Consider the following 21,917-nt stretch of genomic DNA (forward strand, 5'->3'; position numbering starts at 1 on the left):
GAAAGTTTTGCTGAATCTCATTTTGGCAATGAGCTGTGTGACAAAATTGTAGGAACGTGAGCAGAAAATTAATTCTGCAGTCCATTTCTGTTCTGTTCACGCGGATTTTTAATTAAATGAGAAGGTCATGAAACTCGTTTCTAATGATCATTTTAAAATGATTTCACTTTAAATTGGCATTTCAAAAATCAAAATGAAATGGCGTATGGCTTTTAGTGCCGGGAGTGTCCGAGGACAAGTTCGGCTCGCCAGATGCAGGTCTTTCGATTTGACACCGTAGGTGACCTGCGCGTCGTGATGAGGATGAAATGATGATGAAGACGACACACACACCCAGCCCCCGTGCCAGCGAAATTAACCAATTAAGGTTAAAATTCCTGACCCTGCCGGGAATCGAACTCGGGACCCCTGTGACCAAAGGCCAGCACGCTAACCATTTAGCCATGGAGCCGGACTCAAAAATCAAAATTGTGTATTCATCGAAATGAGTTTTAAATAACTGGGCACGTCATCATTATTATTATTATCTAAGAACACTTCGTCTATATAGCCAACGGCCGTAGCCGTGTTGAAACACCGAATCCCGTGAGACCTCCGAAGTTAAGCAACATTGGGCGTGGTCAGGAGTTGGATGGGTTGCCACGCGCTGTTGGTGGGGGGTAAGGGAATGGAGGAGCGGAAAGGACCTGGCCAACCTACCGCACGTAAACTCCGGCTCAGGAACACCTTTGTGGAGGTCCGGACCTGGCTTCGGGCAGAAAAACCCTTACCTTACTTCGTCTATATAGGTCATTTTTATTTATATACGAGTAGTAATAATCAGATGTAGGTACTAATTAAACTATTTTACACTGATTGTACAACAGCGTAAGAGCCTCCATGGCTCAGGCAGCAGCGCACTGGATTACGTGGTTCAAATCCCGGTCACTCCATGTGATATTCGTACTGGACAAAGCGGAGACGGGACAGGTTTTTCTCCGGGTACTCCGATTTTTCATGTCACCTCCCATTCCAGCAACACACTCCAATACAGAAGTGCCAACTTTCAAAAGCCAAAATTCAGGAGGATATTTTGCCGCATATCCCAACAATTTATGGCACATCATTGATGACTTAATTCTGAAGAATATTTAACACATTATACAATTATGCAATTTCTAATATTTTATATTTTTATAGAAACTGAAATACTGTATGTATTTGAGCTTTAGAATACATGATTCTTCATTATAACTACCATAGGCCTCTTCATATATTGCTGAACTACATTTATGCTCAAAACACTTGCCTTGTTGAACGGGTTTTAAGGTCATTTTTTTCCAAAATTCATTTCCGAGAATCTTTGATCTGAACTGAGTTTTTGTCCTTGTAAATATGCTAAAAATTGTCTCACAGTCGGCACTGCTCTGTGGAAACAATAAAATAAAAAGCATTCCGTTAGAAATTCTGCCATATTTAAAAATATCACCAACTGATTGCATCTGTCTTACCAGTGCCCACTGAAATTCAATTCTCTCCAGCTATTTAAAGAAATATGGGATTTTCAACAAATACAGGAATACTAAATCTGCTCTCAAAATCGGGAGATAAGCCTCTGCGATCAGGAGGGAGGAAGGACCAAAAATAGGAAATCTCCCGCTTAAATCGGGGGAGTTGGCACGTCTGCCAATATCATTTCATTTCATCTGTCCGTCATCAATCATTGCCCCAGAAGAGTGCGACAGGCTTCGGCAGCCGGCACAATTTCTATCCTCGCAGCTAGATGGGAGCTTCATTCATTCCATTCCTGACCCGGTCAAATGACTGGAAACAGGCTGTGGATATTTTTTGTACAACAGTATAAATTACTAACAAAAAAGAAACTAAATAATAAGATATAACAAGGAGGAAACATAATAGTAACGAGATTTTTAGAAATCAAATAACAAGAAAGATAGAAAAAACAGGTATAATAGTGTACAATTCATTTGTAACATTCTGGCTGGGTTGTTAACAGAGAATCGAGGGATTAATCCTTAATTAGTACTCATTCAGTTTGGTTTCGAAGAGATGACATAGAATGAAGGTATCAGTTTCACGTAGGGCATTTGCTGTTTTTGAAAGTCGGTAGAATACAGTACGTTGTTGGGGTGTTACACGTGGAACATGGAGTACTGGTCTATTTCGGATTCTACCAGAATGAACATGCAAGGGAAAATGAGATAACAGAGATGTGAATTTAGAAGTGGCCTTAACAATTTTATGAAAGCAGAGATCCGTATGCTGTACGCGATTACTCAGGTCCAAGATGTTTAAGTATGACAGAATTTCTTTGGTCCTACAGAATAAGAAGAAGCGGTTAATTTTATTGACGTTTGTGCGGGCAGCCGATGATCAAATAGGGGATCAGAAATCAATTATAGGAAGAACATAGATATAGAAGTATGGTTTAAGGAGAGTCAATAATTTCGGTAAATCTGAACAAAACTCCAAGAGACCTCATTACATGGAATTTCGCTTTGTCAATATGAACAAAGAAACTTAGCTTACTCAAATGAATTATCCCAAGATATTTGACATAAGTAACAGCCTTCATTGGAGAGCTGTTTATTTCATACTTTTGGATAAGCTCGCTTTCATTTAGGCAGACTGATATTTTAAAATATTTGACTGTAATTTTGTGTTTGTATTAAATCTTGTCTGAAAGTGTCCATGTGCTAATTCCGACTGCATATACTCTGTAAGTGGTAGGTAATAGAGACAGCTTAAGCCATATTTAACTAGCAAATGCACCCGGATTTCTAAGTAGGTCTAAGTAGGCCTACATTACTGTACACGTAGTAAAATATTCAATTCCACACACGAGGAGGTCCCAATGCATTGTTTCTCATGCAAAGCGCGAGTTAGGGAGCTCTGAATATAGTGTCAGGCCCCCTTGCCTACTACCAGTCACGATCGATTTGGGGTGTTTTCATCACAATGACATCTCCCATTTTCTACTTCCAGACACATTCCAGTTGACGAGTTTTTAATATAATAGCAGGCCCCTTCCACACTGCCAGTCAAAATTGAGTTGTAGTATTGTCATTATAATAAATCCCCCTTTCGTAACGCAAGTCATAATCGAGTTGGGGGAGTTTTGATTATAATGGCAGGCACACTTGTCTTCTGACATTCACAATCGAGATGGGGAGTTTTGATTATAATGGCAGATCCCATTGCCTACTGTCAGTCACAGCAGAGTTGGGGTGCTATCATTATTAATAGCAGGTTCCCTTGCGTAGTACCAGTCACAAATGAATTGAGGTGTCTTCATTATACAGTGAGAGGCACACTTTTCTACTGCCTGTCACAGTCGAGTTGGATAGCTCTCATTTTAACGGCGGGTCATCTTTCCTATGCCAGTCCCTATCGAGTTGGGGAGTTTTGGTTATAATAGCAGGCCTCTTTGCCTACTGTCAGTCACAATCTAGTAGGGGAGTTTTTGTAATGGTGGGTGCACTTGCCTACTCCCAGTCACAATCGGGTTGGGGAGTTTTGATTACAATTGCAGGCCCCCTCTCCTATTGAAAGTAACGATCGATATGGGGAGGTTTAATTAAAATGACAGGCTCTCCTTTCTAGTTCGCTAAAAATCGACTTCCTTTTCATAAGTTGCTTTACGTCGCACCGACACAGATAGGTCTTATGGCGACGATGGGACAGGAGAAGGATAGGAGTGGGAAGGAAGCGTCCGTGGCCTTGATTAAGGTGCCTGGTGTGAAAATGGGAAACCACGGAAAACCATTTTCAGGGCTGCCGACAGTGGCCGACCCACTATCTTCCGAATACTGGATAGTGGCCTCACTTAAGCGGCTACAGCTATCGAGCTCGTTCGACTTTCTTTTATATAGGCTATATAGATATTCGGAAGTACATGCACGTTTACACGTTTATACAGTATTTGGAGACCTTAATTTCGAGAATGACTCATATTAAACGGTACGTCACATCGACAAACGGATTGTGCCATCCTTTTGTGGTCTACGTAGCTAATCCTACGACATTTCCTCGTATCTCCTCTATTTATATGTTGTAATGAGTTAGAAACTTTGAATAGCATGAAATTTGTGTACAGTTTTCACACATTACTTTATGTTTCGCATACTTATGTGGCACTTAGAATCATAACAGTTGGCTCGCAAATGGCCATTGATTGTGCCAGTGTACGTGCCGATTTTAATGATTCTATCTTTCCTATAAGTGTGTCAAACTAGAAAATATAGCCTACATGTAAAATGTACACAATTTATTCACTATTGAGAAATGCGCTCTATCTAACGTATAAGAGATCGATGATGCTTGTTGTTGTTAAAGGGGCCTAACATCTAAGGTCATCGGCCCGTGTAAGGGATCGAGATACTATTAAAAGTCATAGGACCAAAATTGTAGAACTCACCAAACAGGGCTGCGATTGTGTTATCCGCTTTGTGATACATACGGTCTACACCGTCATTAAAATTGCCTCCATATTTCAACATATTTCGGGGGTAAAAAGTTGAGCATTTGAACATCTTCGACGTTTTCCGTCGGTTACAGTCTACAAGCTATAATTTTGCCAATTTTTTAATTTCCTAGCTCGTTTGGCAGATTGCGTCCGACATCTTGATTTGGGGGGTAAGCATTAGGACTTTCAGGAAACTTTTAAGCCCATGTACACTATACGTCATCGCTTTGGAAAATATATCCCGCTCAGTGAAAGAAATGCTTATACTTGCGTTATTATGCCGAGCCCCAGTCTTGAAACACCCTGCCCCTCGGGAAATTTTTCATGCCTCCATAAGGAATGACATTACTAGCATCGCTCATACCTCAGTCACTTCCACATTGTCCAAGCCAAGGATAAGGCTGAAACAGATCATTCTAAAGAATATTCTTTTTTTTAAAAAAAAACAACAAGTGTACAGCTCAACTCAAAATCTCCTGTCTTAGCTTTAGAAGTAAAGCAATAACTTTCTCATCACTTCATAATATCCCAACTTGCGATATCCAGTAATATTTATAGGATATAGAAAATGCTGACATACTGACTTGCAAGAATTTTCTAGAATGGAACCAGAACAGTCTTTCAGGGATAAAACATCACCAGCTAGCGTTTTCATGAGGACCTTTTCTATACTAAACCCCCCTCCCATCATCACCTCAAAAGAGCATCATGATGCCATGTTCAAAGCAGTGATTGTCAGTTTTTTCCATGAGAATGCTGCCGGGTAAATTCTTTTCTATAAGACGAGGGTCTGGTCCCAACACATTTACTCGTAAATATGTTTCCATTCTTCTAACTTCATAGATTTTAACTAACGTAAACATTAATAATTAAGCATGTGTTTATATTGCAAACTTTGAAAGAAATAGTTGTCTTTCATCTTTGACTTGAATATTAAATTTGTTCGTTTGTGCCTATAGAATAATATTGTTGTAAGTTCTCAATCAGCATATCACGATTGTACGATGTGGGTACTACAGAATCGGTACCGGGCGAGCTGGCCATACAGTTAGGGGCGCGCAGGTTTGAGTTTTCATCCGGGGGATAGTAGGTTCGAACCCCACTGTCCGCAGCCCTGAAGATAGTTTTCCATGGTTTTCCATTTTCAACGAGGCAAATACTGGGACTATGCCTTAATTAACACCACGGCCGCTTCCTTCCCACTCGTAGGCTTTTACTGTCCCATCGTCGCCAAAAGACCTATCTGTGTCGGTGCGACATAAGGGAAAATTGTAATTAAAAAAATAAAAATAAAAATAAAAATAAAAAAAAATAAAAATAAAAATAAAAATAAAAATAAAAATAAAAAAAAAAAAAAAAAAAAAAGAAAGCCAACAGGATCGGTTGCTCTTCACTCTGTCCAGTTTTCAGCTACAAACCATGGCCGTGCGGTCATTCGGACGCTATAAAACGCAACTGTGTATTGTCACGGCCACATTGATACTAACCAGAAATATTATAATGGCGCATGTCCTCCGGAGAGTCCTGGTGCAAGTCTTTCGAGTTGACGCCGTACTGGCGACCAGCTCGTCTGTGAGGAGGAGGCCCTAACTAAAGTGAATTCTAATGTTGCAGATGACACAACTCTACTTCCCCTTTCTCCGGAATATTCCACGAACAATCAGACCATGTCACACCGCTATCACACTAGGTCGTGCACGAAGGCAGTTCTCCAAGGCAACGCGGATTAAACATTAGCCAGATAAGGTAAGTCAAGGCCATGCAATCTCGAATACAAATACAAATATCTTCCCGCTATCTATTTAGAATTCGGAGCTTTTTACTTTTATCATATGTCATATTTTAATATATCACGATCTCCTGCTGGTTACAGATCGCGAGGCAAGCTGCCCGAATCAGATCGCCATTTTATATAACAGAAGCCACCACAGGGTTTTAGCAAGTTAAACGACTAACACAATTTCTTTTATCACATTCCGAAGAGCAATTCTCGGAAGTTAAACAGTCAACACGGCCTTTTAACCACAAGAATATCACTCAAGGAAGTTATTAAATATAAACAATAAATACCTGAAGACTGGTGCATATGACATAAACTTTCATTCAAGCACAAGTGTTTTTGAATAAGTGCCTTACCATAAACACTTTAGAATATTTTAAAGTATGTTTATTAAAAACAAATTGTTTAACATCACCACAGACGCGAATTTTAATTAAGTTATTATTTTCTCACAAATGCCTGAAGATTATTACAAACACGAACTTTTTATTCACGCCACCTAATGTTATCAAAAAGAATTTTTAAATATTTTAAATATGTTTTTCATCATTTAAGTTTTTAAACACAATTGTAAACGATACTGTAATTTAAGTATCATTCACATAAATCTCCTTACCCCCAACCCCCCCCCCATCTTCCATTTCATTTAAAGCATCTAGAACAATAGTTTTTGGATTCCCATGGGATATAGTTTTAAGATCCAATGTGCTTGCTTTTAAATGTTATCATCTAAGATTTTTATATACAGCTGAAGATGACCACTAAGTGGTCGAAACATGTACTGTGTTTGTTAATGTATTTTTAAGTTTGCCAAAGGCAAAAGAAATAAAGTATCGATTAGGTGGCTTTTTAGATTAATTTGTTGATTATACTCATCGATACGGCCATGAAGTGGACAGCTTGCAATCAAAACAGGAGTCCGACAAGGTGATGGGCTATCCCCGATACTCTTCAACTGTGTTCTTGAAAAGATCATCAGAACCTGGCGGGTGAGATTACAGGAAAGGAACTACAGTCCATTGAGAATAGGAACCAAATCCAAGGGGATCGCAACAGACTGCTTAGCATTTGCCGATGATATTGCTGTTCTCTCAAATGACATAGAAACCGCTAGAGCTCAAGTTGAAATTTTAAAGGAAATTGCCGAACAAACTGGTTTGCAGATATCGTTTGAGAAAACAGAAGTAATGACTAACATCAAAGAGGCTCCACCAAAACTCCATACAAAATACGGGGACTTCACCATAGTAGACAAATTCAAATACCTGGGTGAGATCATCATGAAAAATGGACTGGACAAAGAAGCACTTCAGGAGCGAGTACGCAAACTGGAAATAGCCTACCAAACATCCCGCACAATCTACAACAAAAAATGCCTTTCCCAAAACACCAAGATACGTCACTATGAAACAGTTCTGAAGCCAGTAGTTCTATATGCAGCCGAAACCCTGTCTCTAAATGTCAACACAGGACTCCTTGAAGAACTGGAGAAAAGCGAACGCAAAATTGTGAGAGGAATCTTGGGATCAAAGTACAGAAATGGAATCCATCAAAAGACATCCAACAAGGAAGTCTACAGCAAAATAGGGAAAATTACCGACGAATCAGAAAAAGACGGGCACGATTTTACGGTCATCTGAAAAGAATGGACGGAAGAAAGTTAACTAAAGAAATCTTTCACTTTTTTGATTCAAACCCCAAAGCCACAATTCCCTGGTTTAGAAATACCAAAGAAGACCTGCAAATGCTACATATCTCAGCTGAAGACGCCCTTAACAGAGATCTCTTCCGCAAGAAAATATTGACGAACGGGCTAAACCGAGACGAGCAACCGAAGAGAAGACACGGTGCCCCTTGGACAGAGGAGCGTAAGCAGGCCCACTCACAAAGAATGAGGGAAATTTGGGCTCTAAAGAAGGCCAAGTTCAGTGTCAAATGCAACAAGACTTAACGTGGTCCTTGATGGCCCCAGCGAATTATATATATATATATTTATAATTATTATAATAATTATAGTAATAATAATAATAATAATAATAATAATAATAATAATAATTGTTACCGTGTTTTTGTGGTAGTTATGCATGAAAGAAGGTGCTGGGTGGTGAATAGGTCTCAAGCTACTAAAGTGAAATTAATTTTAAAATTTAACAAGGTTATATTTTCTTTTCAAAATTAGGTAACAACAAATAGAACAGGAACTTAGTAGCCGAAACACGATTGAAAAATACATTTACATAGGTACCCCATTTGGGGCTTCAAAAGTCAGAAACATAATTCTTGAGTAATGAGCCCAACCTTACAATGAACACCATACAACAAAGGGGCCGAAAACCCCCAAACATGCCAGAAACATTTGCTTCCAATTACACCCAAAAGCCTCCTTGAGGCAGAAACACAATTTTCAAGAAAGGGCAACTTCCCCCTAAAATACAAGTCTATCATAGGCCACTCCGAACTCCACCTTTAAGCTGTCCTCAAAGGACATATACACAGGGGTAAAATACCCAACCTACTGAGGTCTGTTAAATGATAAGAAGGTTAATGCATGACCTCTAAAATACAATTTGAGAGGAGGCGAACTTGCACTCCTAATACACTTTGCTTAAGACCTACTTGGCACTAGGCCGTTAATACAAGGGCTAATCCCATACTACAGAGGTGACTTAATAGCAATTTACATTACATTACGGAAGAATTGGTTGAGAAAAATAAGTTCACCTCAAGACGATGTGAGTGGGAGCTCGAGAGGGTTAAGCACTCTCTATCCCAATATGTCGTTTTAAAAGAGAATATATGAAAGGAGTAGTTACATTTTAGGAAAAGGTTACATGGTTGAACGCTTAGAACCCGCCCCGAAAGTTAAACTGCTGAGCTAGCAAAGAAAGAAGTTATTAATCGGCCATTACCTTGTTGTTGACCGCTGCCGAAGAAAGAGGCGCTTCCCGCCCCCTGCTATGTACTTAACACACTGAAAGATGGAACAGAAGTGGCCCGGAGACCCTAAAATCAGCAGTTTATATCCTCTCGCGGAAAGTTCTAGGCGTTAGGGGAATGAAAACACCCTCCCACAAACTTTTTATTGGGTAGGACCCCGCAACCGATACAAGTCGGGGGAAGATACACCAGATTGGTCAGAAATTAATAGAAGAATTTCGGGATTGGATACATTCGTAACAAGGGGAAGAAAGGGGTAAATATTGCCAACTTAAACAATAACAGAAAGAAATTTAACAAAGAACAAACTCTTGAAATTAAATTTTCTCCAAAAAAAATAGTTCTTTGACTCCGCACTAGGTTGCACTATTGTAGATCTTCAGTAGTGTCCTCTAGAAGAGAAAGTTCACACTTCTTACTTCAAGCGAAACAAAAACACATCAAAAATGACACAGTTCTAAAACTCAAATTTTTCCACATGGTGACATCTTCTGAGAAAGTAAAGAATTAACAGCGTAGATAAAGTTCAGCCCTCCTCCAGCAGAGGAGTTTCAACAGGCGCACATTTTAAATTAGCGGCGTGGAGGTGTACCGCCCGGTACAATAATAATAATAATAATAATAATAATAATAATAATAATAATAATAATAATAATAATGGTGTGTGGCAACCGTAGAGGTCTGGTATAGGTCCTTCGCATTGACGACCTATACGCAACGTGGGCGTCTGTGAGGATGGGGACCCCGACCTAAATTATAATGCTTAAGACGGCACAAATCCCAGACTATGACCTCTTGTACCACATACCAGCCATGGAGCGGACGCCGGAACAAGATGAACATGGCTGTTAGGCATAGTTAAGCCGGAAACGAACAAACCCTGAGAAGAGTCATTTTTCTGCCACTGTCACAAGAAGTTGGACCAGAGTACACTTGGATGGCAATCCAGTAACGATGACAGAGAAATTCAAGTATCTACCTAGGATCCGTCGTCCCTGTTGATGCCACCTCACATGCTGACGTTAAAACCAAACTAAACCCCATGGCGCAACAGCTCCGACGGGCCTTCACCTACCAAGCGACCGCTGCTAGGCTCGAAGGTATGCATATTACGCGGTGTCGTGTGGTCAGCAGGATAATTCCTCTCGGCCGTTATTCTTGGCTTTCTAGACCGTGGGCCGGTATCTCACCGTCAGATAGCTCCTCAGTTGCAATCACGTAGGCTGAGTGGACCTCGAACCAGCCCTTATGTCCACGTAAAAATCCCTGACCTGGCCGGTAACTGAACCCAAGGCCTCCGGGTAAGAGGCAAGCACGCTGCGCTTACACCGCGGGGCCAGCATATGCTGACATTAAGCATCACATTATTGTAGGCTGGATGAAATGGCGAGCGCTATTTAAGTAGTGATACTAATGTTATTTATTGAGCGAGTTGGCCGTGCGGTTAGGAGCGCGCAGCTGTGAGTTTGCATTCGGGAGACAGTGGGTTCGAAACCCGCTGTCGGCAGCCTTGAAGATGGTTTTCGTGGTTTCCCATTTACACACCAGCCAAATACCGAGGCTGTACCTTAATTAAGGCCACGGCCGCGTCCTTCCAACTCCTAACTCTTTCCTATTCTATCGTCGCCATAAGACATATCTGTGTCGGTGCGACGTAAAGCTGCTTGTAAAAAAGGTTACTGATTTGTACTCCCATTAATTATTTTTGCGGTGTTTGGAGACACTGAGGTGCCGGAATTTAGTTCCGCGGGAGTTCTTTTACATGCCAGTAAATCTACTGACACGGGGCTGACGTATTTGAGCACCTTCAAATACCACCGGACTGAGCCAGGATCGAGCCTGCCAAGCTGGGGTCAGAAGGCCAGCGCCTCAACTGTCTGAGCCACTCAGCCCGGCTGTTTAACTAGAATAATATACGAGAGGCAGATGCCGTTCAAACTGAAGGGCAAAGCATGGTAAATTTGTCGCCCGTCGTACTTCTGTTCGGCTCTGAATGTTGGAGCAGGGAAAAGAAGCATGATCAGCAACTGTATATGCTGGAGGTGTGAATGCTGCGACAGTCTGCTGGTATCGCTTTGAAGGATCGGCCCCGAAATGAACATTTGCGAGCAATGTTTAAGGTCAACCCTGTCAGCGTGAAGTTTCAGGAGAAGCGGTTTCGGTGGCAGAGTCATATGATGAGACGAGATGAATCCCACCTCGTACTTCGTACCTTGGACATGGAAGAATCAATAAGAGGAAGGCCAAAGGCAACCTCGAAAAGATCCGCCTTACAAAAATAAGAGATTCTACAGGATATGATGGGCGAAAGGACTAGATATGCCGACCCTAAGTAAATTTACGAGTGCCTTATTGAATGGCGGAGATACGGCCAGGAAAGAAGAAGAAGAAGCTACTAATAATACTTCATTAAACGTAATACCAGCTACTATAGCCTCCACGTCCTTGGTTAGTGTTAAAACAATAATCACTACCAACTTGGTTTAATAAACTATAATGTTCACTATTCATGCGTTTAAAGGATCATAATGAGATAATGTAAATAACCTTAAAATGTACACACATTTGACGTATATACGGTATGGAGATAGTAAGGTAGCAGTGCTGCTTGTAAAGAGCACTAGAAGGTCTCCAGTTTTTTTCTGCATACATCCTTCTCGCGTAGTGATGTATGTGTCGGGACTGCACGGCGAGTAGCAAGTTTCAGGATCAGCTATCAATCTGCGGCTGCTCCATCTGGGTCAAGCTCGACCAAGTTCAGAAGGCAAGGAGAGGAAGAATACGAAGAAGGCAAGTTCGGGCGAAAGAAACTTTCATCATCATTTATATACGAGATCCAGAGAAAGAGAAAAGTGTGTTCCAGCTACTTCTCTCGTCGCTTTATAATGTAATTCGGAAAAAAGAGCAACGTCGCATATTGCCAAAAGAAACTATGCCCAAATCCTTATAGACTCAGCAGTTGAAAAGGTTGTGGTCAGCAAAAATAGAACGTTGTGCTCGCTTGTCATGTTAACAGTAATAACAAACTACTCATATTCATTACTAACTGTAGCCGTGCTCTTAGCAGCACTTACAAACTGTAAGGAGATGTAAGAAAAAAATTATAAATGAATATTACCATTAGCGTTTTACACAGAATGTCTTTTTACCTCCTTAATTCCATGCATTTCAGTGGGCTTGGTAGACTGATATATAATAGCACCTTCTGGCTCAGTGAGGAAAGAAACGGGGAACTACCTCACTCCTCATTTCCCTACTATGCCTCTTTAGTTACACCTAGGCTATCTATGACAGCTGTTGGTGTAGCTGTGGAGGATCAAATCAGCCTTCGGGCTGAATACCCAACATAATTAACTCTTTAATATCTCGAACATTTTCCTCAATATTTCCTTCAAATTTGAAGTTGAAAATACAAAGAACTTTTGAACCCACGAAAACTATTGGTCATCGTTTCAGACAAAGCTTTTTCCATAGGATGAAAATATGATTACGCTTGAGTACTTTCTTGATTCTGAACCCCAATTACGAGCTTCTCCATATCGGCCTGCCCAGCTAATTTTTTTTTTTTTTCATTCCACTTCCTCAAGCTTAATTTCACTATCATCAGATTTTGCTAGGATCTAGGACGTATCATTTTCTCTGGCACCTAGTTTTTAAGTTTCTAGAATGGTTGAAAGTCATAAATATGTTCGCTCAAAGTAATGAATAAGGTCATATATCAGGAATAAAAACAAGTTTACAGATCAGAGGTAGCGCGTTTTCATTGATCTTCAAAATCCAACCCACAATCACATCATTATGATGTTATTCTCTGTTGAACATTTCCAAATTCGATATGATTGGCATATTTCATTCATATTATGAAGAAAGAAACAAATTATGAGTATTAATTCAGGAATTCCAAAAGAATTTATTACATGCTGAAGGACAGTTTGAATACTTTAGAACTCAGAACGTCATAGAAAGCAAAACCATTTTCATTAAAGAAGACATGTGTTATAAAAAGGGCGACATTTATTTATGTTTGTGGGAGTAGAAATATAGAGAATATAATAACCCTACATATTGTGCATTAAGGAGGCAGTAATTAGTGCATTGTCTTAGCTGTTAGGTTTGAACACCACGTGACGCCAGTAAACCTTTCAACTAAACCCTGAGCTGAGCCAGAATGGCTCTAGCAACCCCAGAAATGACTGGAATAAGCTGGACATTGAGTTCAAGGGACGATGGCGCTGTAGTGAATAGTTTTGTAGTCTAATTTCTAAGTTGTACGTTTATGTTCTGTGAATCATTTCGCTATATTTACAATCAAAGGGATGTGATGTCGTTCATCAGTCAAAGAGGTTCCACATGATAGTTGTACCACTGCCTTCGTGAAATATAGGCCGTACTGTAGCGAGCGCGGGAAAGAAATCAGCTGATCGTTAGGGGGGAAGTTTAGCACGTGAGTTAGTTGAGTAACATGTGAATTCTTCGCCGATTTTTTTTTTTTAACGTTGGTCGCATGTTTACTCAGATATATATCAGACTAAGTCGTTATCGACTGCATTCTTAAGTGAAAAGTTCTCAATTAGTGAAGAAATCGTAGTGCTAGCGTGTATCCATGTGAGGCTATAGGTTAAGAATATCGCTCTGCAGTATTTTACTTTTGTAGTTTATTTGTGTAATGTTATATCTATAGTGTAAAATGAATTGAGTTAGTGCATTCAGCGTTTTACTATCAACCACGATGTGTATGTATGTATGTTTAGTCCTCAGCCCGAAGGCTGGTTGGATCCTCAACAGTTCCGCCATCAGCTGTCATAGATGGCCTAGGCATCACTGAAGAGGCGTACTAGGGAAATGAGGAGTGAGGTAGTTTCCCGTTGCTTTCCTCACCGAGCCACAAGTTGCTATTACACATCAGTCTGCTAAGCCCACTGAAATGCATGCACCAACTGACCCTATGAGCAATATTTTCACACCATTCATAGCAGGGACTGGCTGCAGAAGGAATGGCATTACTAGCATTACTCATACCTCAGTCACTTTCATTTTGTCAAAGCTAAGGATAAAGCTGAGACAGGTCAATGAAAGTAACAAAATTGCTCTAGCCCATACCAGAAGACATAGTGCACTGTAAACACTAGGTCCTGCCAGCAAAGGCACACGATGTGTATATAATTGAATTAAGGTTATCAGTGAGGGAAATCACCATGGTAAGAGTTGCTGTGTGTCTGACTGCAATGCCAAAACTAAACAAGGAGTGTACATCCCACTATTTGTGTTTCCTTCTGACGAAGAAAGAGTTAGGTTATGGAAGAAGGTTATTCCTAGGGAGAGATTAATAGTTAATCACCAAACAGTTGTGTGTAGCAACCACTTTCCTGAAGACTAAATTCTGAGGAAAATAAGTTGAGACATGTTCCTAACTGTCTGACTTATTTTACAACATATGTAAAACTGCATTTAATTGAAAATCTGAATATCTGCATTTAAAATGGAAATTATTAAAATTAACATTCATTAAATAAAATACACACTCGTCGAACCTTGTACTCACACTTACTTGTTACCTGCTTACTTACACATACGTTATTTGAAGGGCGCCAGCTGTCACTCAGTACAGCAATAATAGAATGAGACTCTTGACCATCTCTAGGGTGTGGGGTAATAAGCTTACTTTTGACAACATACCATATAAGTTCTGGGAAAAGGAGATTGGCGTTCGGTTTCCCCATTAATTTTGAGGTTAAGAAATTTTACTGTCAATGAAATGAAACTCTGAATTCGTTTGATAGAACAATATATATTCTTTAAATAATATATCAAAAAATAGTGAGTCTTGTTGCGATAAAACAGATGAAAATATGAAATTATGACATTGCAACTAAAAGAAACTAGGCATGAATTTGAATTCTTCTTGACCGGACATTTAACAATTTATACGAAATATTTCCCTCACTGATTCACTTGACTGTACCTTTAACACTTTGAGTGTAATTACGACGTAATCCATTGCTCTGGTGTTTACTGTAGATGTGTCACGCCTAACGTGGTGATACATCCTTGCGACTGCTTCTTCTCCATATCATCTGACTTCTTTGTAAGTCAATATGGTATGACCTCTTGGCAGGTCCAGGGTTGCCCTCTCTGACTTCTTGGTAAGCCTTGCGTCCGCGTCTTCCACTAAGTGACGGACCAACCATTTGGTCTCACTCTCTCAATGACCAATAATGGCTCACTGAGTCTTCACCATCTCTCGTTCACTGGCCAACTAAGACCTCTTGATCTAGTAGACTTGTTCACTGTACTGCATCCGTATAACTAATGACTGACGCTACAATGTGCATCCACCTTATATAGACGTTGGTTGACACAGCTACGTAATCTCCAAAAATAACAATGACATACTCCCACCTACGCGACAGATATTACGCACAGTGGTGAAATAGCCCCGCGGCGATGACACCGTGCGCGCATATTCTAAATAAATACGATGACGTAGCCATGGCGTGGCGATGACTTGGCAGAATCGCCAGTGGTGTCGCAATATAACAACGTCACTTCCAATCTCTGATATATACAACAATTCTCACTGTACAGGTATTGAGTGTTATACTACACATACGTATATATGTATACATCTAAGTGCAATCTTGCAAGCAACAGGCAATTGCAAAACTGAATAAAACGGATAATTACAATAATAGTACAATATCACAGATAACATAATAATAATACTGACATAATAATAATAATAATAATAATAATAATAATAATAATAATAATAATAATAAAATACAGATAAAATCATACAATAATAAAAATACAGATATCATCTTGTAACGGGATTTGAACCGTTACAATTCGCCTCCCTCATAAATAAATCGAAGAACAAAGAATCGATTGATTTATGAACAAAATTATCTATATAACACTGACACAGATAAACACTTTAAATGAGTATACAACAATAATTTTCTTTTTCAACATCCATACATTTTATAAAATATCACAAATATGAGAATTCTTCTCGCACATTGCCATCGTAGATAACTGTCCAGTGTCCCATTCTCTCTCTTTCTCTCATACAAATCACAAGAGTATAGCACTTGATTTAACACACACAAATAATTTTCAATCAATATACAACATTCTTCTCCTTTTTTTAACATATCAAAATATTTTGTGAAATATCACTTATATGAGAACTTTTCTCGCATATGGTTATCGCAGATAACTGTCCAATGTCCTGTTCTCAGTTTTGTCACACAGAACATGACAATGTAGCACTTATTCTTCCAATGCACCAATACGACACTTGGTTCACACGCTAATTCATGTATGTTAATTTTATTTTGCCAGTTTCTTACAAAAATTTAATCATCTTACTCTTATTTCAACAAATCTCACGTGAAATACTCCTTTACATATATAATACTACAAATACCGACAATATCCCCTTCCTGATCTTTTAAGGAATATGCACACTTCCCGATACGGTTCACAATAGTGAAATACCCCTGATACAAAATAATAACTTCAACATATTTCCCGCCTCTGCAGATGATGAAATGGAACTCTGAGTAGCACTCTGTCACGCAAACTGAATCCGTCCAATTTTGCCCTTGTAAACTTACATATCTCAAGAAATCACATCCCACTTGGCAACAATAATAAATGAAACAATACTATGGCTACAAGATGGTTCAATTATTCCGTAATCCAGCATAATGTTTATTTGTTCCTAGACTTCACTAGCATATTTAAGTTGAATGGGGTACTTACCTCCCACAAACGATCTATGGTCATTTACTACAAACTTATGTTCATATACGTGTTCTTCCTCACTTACCACTAAATACCTCTCGATGCTTACCTAACATCGAACACAATTACTCATCCTGTAATTCACTCAAATTACCTCACGTCACTGCCTCATACCGACTATCCCTCGGATACTGGTCGTTATAGACACCTGACACACTCAACAAAACATTTCCTCTCACTAGGAACAACTTCACTTACCTCTCATATATTTCAAAGAACACACGTCACCAACCACTTACCTCAGACCATCATAATTAATACGTACTTCTTTGCTAGATTACTCCCAGAACAAACACACACTACCTAAATTAAAGTCTATTCTACTTCCATGATTTGCAACGAAGTCAGCTCCTAAAACAACTGAATACACAAGTTTTGGTACAACGCATAGATGAAACTTACAATCATCTTCTATCGTGATTACTACCGCTATCATCTTATTTACTCACTGTGACTTACCCAACGGCTGTTATAAGATCTGGTAGTACCTTCACTTACCTTCTTCATATCACAATTTCAATCATCGGAGTTACTACCTCACTACTTACGTCATATTCTCGGCATTACAAGTACTTACATCACTTAACAGAACACTTCTTACGTCTAACTTACCGCTACCATTAATTACTGCATTATATATGACTACGTCATTACTTAAATATCTCACTTAACATTACTCAGGTCACAATCACACTATACTTAAATCTACTTTCACTACATAACTACTTATACTAAATACCAGTTCATCTACTACCTTCAGCCTGTTCGCTTAATTTATCCGATTCCCTGTGAATCTGAAATACTCGGGCTCGACAACGACACCTGAATAACATTCATATTAAGACTATCATAGTCTCTCTGATAACTCAAATCCGTACGCCTCCCATCTCCCGATTCTCTCTGATTACTCCTCTGACCTTCTCTCTCATAACTCAAATACATACGCCTCCCATCTTCCGATTCTCTCTGATTACTCTTCTGACCTTCTCTCTCATAACTCAAATACATACGCCTCCCATCTTCCGATTCTCTCTCGTTACTCTTCTGACCTTCTCTCTCATAACTCAAATCCATACGCCTCCCATCTCCCGATTCTCTCTGATTACTCTTCCGACCACTATCACCATCAACACAACTATTAATCCTCTGCGGATCATGATCACTACCTCTTCTCTCGTACACGGCTAACATTTTTCCCCTTCTCTCTACAATATTACTTTCCCTAGACATCATGCGCTCTCTCTCGCACGCGCGCCCTAGCACACATTCCTCCCAAAGCCTATCAATGAACACTTTAATCTCTTCTAAATTAGACATATTATTCCAGTATACTCGAAACCATATTCTACTTTCACCGATAAAAACATTAGACAAAATCTCCAACACATATTCCCATTCTATAACAGTATTCCTCAACTTCCTTGCAAATCTTTTCTCAACTACTTTTACCAATTCTATAGTACCGGTACTGAACTTTTCTCCAGAAAACTTGGTTAAATCACGATCCCTACTGAACAAACCACTCACTACTATCACCTCACCCGCCGACTTACCTCTACCTTTCTGCTGTACCACTCCCTGGCAGTTCACTTCTTCTTCTTCTTCTTCCGCTGCTCTTTCAGCATTCTCTTCCACTATTCTCACGTCTTCCTGCAATTCTTCCTCTCTCTCTCTCACCTGCTGTGATAGCGTTTCCTGTTCGTTCCGTAGTTCACTGACTTCCACAAGTTTGCTTTCAATTTGTTCATTACTACTAATCTGTTCCCCCGTATCTTCCCCAATTGCATTGCAAATCCTGTCCAATCTCTTCTCGACTACCTCATGAATTTCTTCCCGATTACTATAAATCTTATTACTTAACTCCTTGATATTCTCTGTACAAGTTCCTTTGACATGCTCAATTTGAGTATGAAGCTCGCTCCGACTCGACTCCATTTCTTCCCTAAGGTCAACACACTTTTCATTTGATTTACTTTCTAACTTAGATGTTTGATTATTTATCTGTAATATCGTAGTATCTATATTACTAATGATCACATTACAATTTTGGTTATTGCTGCTAATTAATTGATCCATTTTGCTACTCACAGAGTTAATATGTTTATTAAAATTTTCATTACTAGTACTAATTAATTCTTTTATCTCTTCCTTACTATTTTCGTTACTACTAATTATTTGTTCCATTTTACTACTTAGAGAGTTAATCTGTTTATTACAATTTTCATTACCTTTTTCACTGAGCTCGGTCATTCTGGCCATCAGCAAATTAAAAATATCTTGGTTCATTCCCCCCGCGATTTCCTTTTGAGTTTCAGTTTGCTTCTCAATTTCTGCACTTTTCTGAATTTCCTCAGAAGCTCCCAACGTATTCACCTGCTCCCTACTCTGAATTTCACCTTGGATGTCCGCGGAAGCAATGACCTCGTCGTCACATGACTTGTTATTGTCTTCCTTGTCCATCTTTGGTTCACTAGTGATAGTACGCGATCTCAAATTAATTTCCCTCTTCAAATCCCTTGACATATCCCCCAAATACAAATATATATCACAGAATTACACTCCTGACATTTACCGGTAATAATTCCGTTGGCTTAAATGTGTATACTCTTCCCAAATGAACCCATGATATGCTGTCATTCAGACCAAATTCTGAATTTATTCGTGTCCCACGTTGCGTCGACACATTGAGAACATGTTTATTACTAAAAACTAACAGGGTGTGGGGTAATAAGCTTACTTTTGACAACATACCATATAAGTTCTGGGAAAAGGAGATTGGCGTTCGGTTTCCCCATTAATTTTGAGGTTAAGAAATTTTACTGTCAATGAAATGAAACTCTGAATTCGTTTGATAGAACAATATATATTCTTTAAATAATATATCAAAAAATAGTGAGTCTTGTTGCGATAAAACAGATGAAAATATGAAATTATGACATTGCAACTAAAAGAAACTAGGCATGAATTTGAATTCTTCTTGACCGGACATTTAACAATTTATACGAAATATTTCCCTCACTGATTCACTTGACTGTACCTTTAACACTTTGAGTGTAATTACGACGTAATCCATTGCTCTGGTGTTTACTGTAGATGTGTCACGCCTAACGTGGTGATACATCCTTGCGACTGCTTCTTCTCCATATCATCTGACTTCTTTGTAAGTCAATATGGTATGACCTCTTGGCAGGTCCAGGGTTGCCCTCTCTGACTTCTTGGTAAGCCTTGCGTCCGCGTCTTCCACTAAGTGACGGACCAACCATTTGGTCTCACTCTCTCAATGACCAATAATGGCTCACTGAGTCTTCACCATCTCTCGTTCACTGGCCAACTAAGACCTCTTGATCTAGTAGACTTGTTCACTGTACTGCATCCGTATAACTAATGACTGACGCTACAATGTGCATCCACCTTATATAGACGTTGGTTGACACAGCTACGTAATCTCCAAAAATAACAATGACATACTCCCACCTACGCGACAGATATTACGCACAGTGGTGAAATAGCCCCGCGGCGATGACACCGTGCGCGCATATTCTAAATAAATACGATGACGTAGCCATGGCGTGGCGATGACTTGGCAGAATCGCCAGTGGTGTCGCAATATAACAACGTCACTTCCAATCTCTGATATATACAACAATTCTCACTGTACAGGTATTGAGTGTTATACTACACATACGTATATATGTATACATCTAAGTGCAATCTTGCAAGCAACAGGCAATTGCAAAACTGAATAAAACGGATAATTACAATAATAGTACAATATCACAGATAACATAATAATAATACTGACATAATAATAATAATAATAATAATAATAATAATAATAATAAAATACAGATAAAATCATACAATAATAAAAATACAGATATCATCTTGTAACGGGATTTGAACCGTTACAAAGTGTCTCGTCCAGATGGCGAGTTAAAATTTTTTATTGTATAAAAAGCATGGGTAACATTAGATATATTTTAATGTAATCAGACTTACGGCTTATTTGGAAATTCAAATCCAATGTATGCATTTTACTATTTTAGGTAGAAATGTATTGTTAAAATAACATTGCTGAAATTTTTCCTATAAAATTTCATATCATAAGCATTGGAGCAGGGTTATTCCATGAAAATAACTGTATAGGCTTTATATGATGTTTAAAAATCTACTGGTCACACCTCCCAGCTACATGTGGATATTCAGTCCATCCGAACAATTTTCGTTGGGTACATTTTTCCGTGTTAATGTGTAAAGAAAATGAACCTTAAATGCATTATACTGTAGGAGTGTGCAAATACGTCATGCAAACATACATTCCTAGAGTACGGTACAGTAAGATTCATTTTCAGTCAATCAGTTAATCAATCTGCATTTAGGGCAGTCACCAAGGTGGCAGATTCCCTATCCGTTGTTTACCTAGGCTTTTCTTAAATAATTGCAAATAATTTGGAAATTTATTGAACATCTCCCTTGGTAAATTATTGCAAACGCTAATTCCTCTTCCTATAAACGAATATTTGCCCCAATTTGTCCTCACATATTGTGATGTTTTCTACTTGTGAAAACACCACTCAAACTTATTCGTCTACTAATGTCATTTCACGCCATCTCTCCAGACAGTTCGGAACATACCACTTAGTCGAGCAGCTCGTCCCCTTTCTCCTAAGTCTTCCCTGCCCAATCTTTCCAGCATTTTCGTAACGCTACCCCTTTATCGGATATCACCCATAACAAATCGAGCTGTTTTTCTTTGTATTTTTTTCCAGTTCTCGAATCAAGTAATCCTGATGAGGGTCCCATACTCTAGAAACATACTCTCAGTTATGTAAATGCCCTCTCCTTTACATCCTTACTACAGCCTCTAAATAGCCTCATAACCGTGTGCAGAGATCTGTATCCTTTATGTACAATCCCGTTTGT

This window comes from Anabrus simplex, chromosome 4, assembly GCF_040414725.1.
Source record: "Anabrus simplex isolate iqAnaSimp1 chromosome 4, ASM4041472v1, whole genome shotgun sequence".
NCBI classification, from domain to species: Eukaryota; Metazoa; Arthropoda; class Insecta; order Orthoptera; family Tettigoniidae; genus Anabrus; species Anabrus simplex.